Source organism: Oncorhynchus tshawytscha, linkage group LG33 (assembly GCF_018296145.1).
Source record: "Oncorhynchus tshawytscha isolate Ot180627B linkage group LG33, Otsh_v2.0, whole genome shotgun sequence".
Lineage (NCBI taxonomy): Eukaryota > Metazoa > Chordata > Actinopteri > Salmoniformes > Salmonidae > Oncorhynchus > Oncorhynchus tshawytscha.
The window spans coordinates 3,343,244-3,345,016 of NC_056461.1; the positions used below are offsets into that span (position 1 = coordinate 3,343,244).

Below are 1,773 nucleotides of genomic sequence, written 5' to 3' on the forward strand. Positions count from 1 at the left end.
GCTCACCAGCCGTTGAATGCGCCATTGCTGTAAGGTGCACTCAAAATCTCTTGCAGTTGAGTAGCCAGCCTAGACCATTGCTCAAATGTTGCTGTAATATTCCTACCTGTTTCTCCTTTTAATGGTGTTTTGTTGCAGGTTATTTCGTTTTTTGGTTATTGATTGACAATATTTTAAAACCAAAGCCAGGTTTACACATGGTTTAAAAGCATTCTCTGTTTCCCTCTCTGATTCTATCTCCTTTATCAGCCAGAGAAACGGAACTGTGTTTCGTTGGAGGGAAGGCATGGAGGGAAGGAGTGGGTGGAGATCTGGACCATGATTAGCCCATCTCTGTGTGGTGGAGATCCCAGAACTGCAGCCCGACGACTGGATACGGTCAGGCTCATCTACTGCTCTCCTTCTGGAGCTCAGGACTTGTCCGTTAAAGTAAACACCATCAATGTGTTTGTCCTCCTCAATCCCACAGATGTCACACCCTGATCTGTTTCACATGTCTTTGTGTTTGTCTACACCCCCCTCCAGGTGTCTCCCATTATTCCCAGTGTATTTATACTCCGGCTCCCCTCTATTTTCTCGGGCAGAGGGTATGGCTGTCTACACGGGACCTTCCCGTAAACTTTCTCCCCGTTTTTTTGGTCCTTTCCCCATCTCTAAAGTCCTTAGTCCACCTGCTGTTCGTCTTCTGTTTCCCAGTACCCTCCGTATACATCCCACTTTTCATGTGTCTAAGATTAAGACCTTGTCTCACAGCCCTTTGTCTTCTCCGGGTGTAGTCCCCTAAACTTTCCCCCCACTTCATTGGCCCGTTCCCATCTCTAGTGTCATTAGCCCCACTGCTGTTCGTCTCCGTATTAACCCTACTTTCCAGGATTGTGTCTAGGATTAAGCCAATGTCTCACAGGCCTTTGTCTTCTGTTTCCAGGCCCCCCCGTCCTCCCCGTGTCATCGATGGCCTTCCAGCATACATGGTAAGATGCCTCCTGTGTGTTTGACCACGGGGCAGGGGTTTCCAGTACCTGGTTGACTGGGAGTGTTATGGCCCAGAGGAGAGGTGCTGGGTTCCTGCTAAAGACATCCTGGACCCGGCCCTCATCGCCGACTTTCACCGGCGGCACCCCGGTCAACCTTGGTCAACCAGGTTTGCCCCCTGGAGGGGGTCACACCCTAATCTGTTTCCCCTGTCTTTGTGCTTGTCTCCACCCTCATTCAAGTGTCACCCATTATCCCCAGTGTATTTATACCTGTGCTCTCTGTTTGTCTGTTGCCAGTTCGTCTTGTCAAGTCAACCAGCGTGTTTTTTCTGTGCTCCTGCTTTTTTCTAGTCTCTGTTTTTCTAGTCTTCCCCGTTCTGACCTTTTGCCTGCCCTGACACTGAGCCCGCCTGCCTGACCATTCAGCCTGCCCTGACCTCAAGCCCGCCTGCCGCCCTGTACCTTTTGGACTCTGACCTGGTTAATGAACTTCTGCCTGTCCTCGACCTGCCTCTTGTCTGACCCTTACTTTTTAATAAATATCAAAGACTCAAACCATCTGCCTCCTGTGTCTGCATCTGGGTCTCACCCTGTGTTGTTATAACAGAACTATAAGGAGCAGAACTCAGGCCAGACAAGGCTTAAATCCTCTCTCTTTTCTTTTTTTCCCGGCACCATCTCTCCAGAACAATTGTAATGTATTTTTCTTTCACTGTATTGTCCCCCCCCCCCTCTTTCTCATACCTTTTCCTTGCTGTATAAGATCACTATAGCTTTTAAATTTTCTCATACATTTTTT

The 1,773-nt window shown here is 48.6% G+C and overlaps 1 long non-coding RNA gene across 1 annotated transcript; it reads left to right on the plus strand.

Moving 5' to 3' along the window:
• The first annotated feature begins 258 nt into the window (after nt 1-258).
• On the plus strand, nt 259-1,516 carry LOC121841626. The gene is made up of 3 exons (XR_006080642.1): nt 259-429; nt 926-971; nt 1,326-1,516. It is a non-coding gene; the product is annotated as an uncharacterized LOC121841626 (long non-coding RNA).
• The last annotated feature ends 257 nt before the right edge of the window (nt 1,517-1,773 follow it).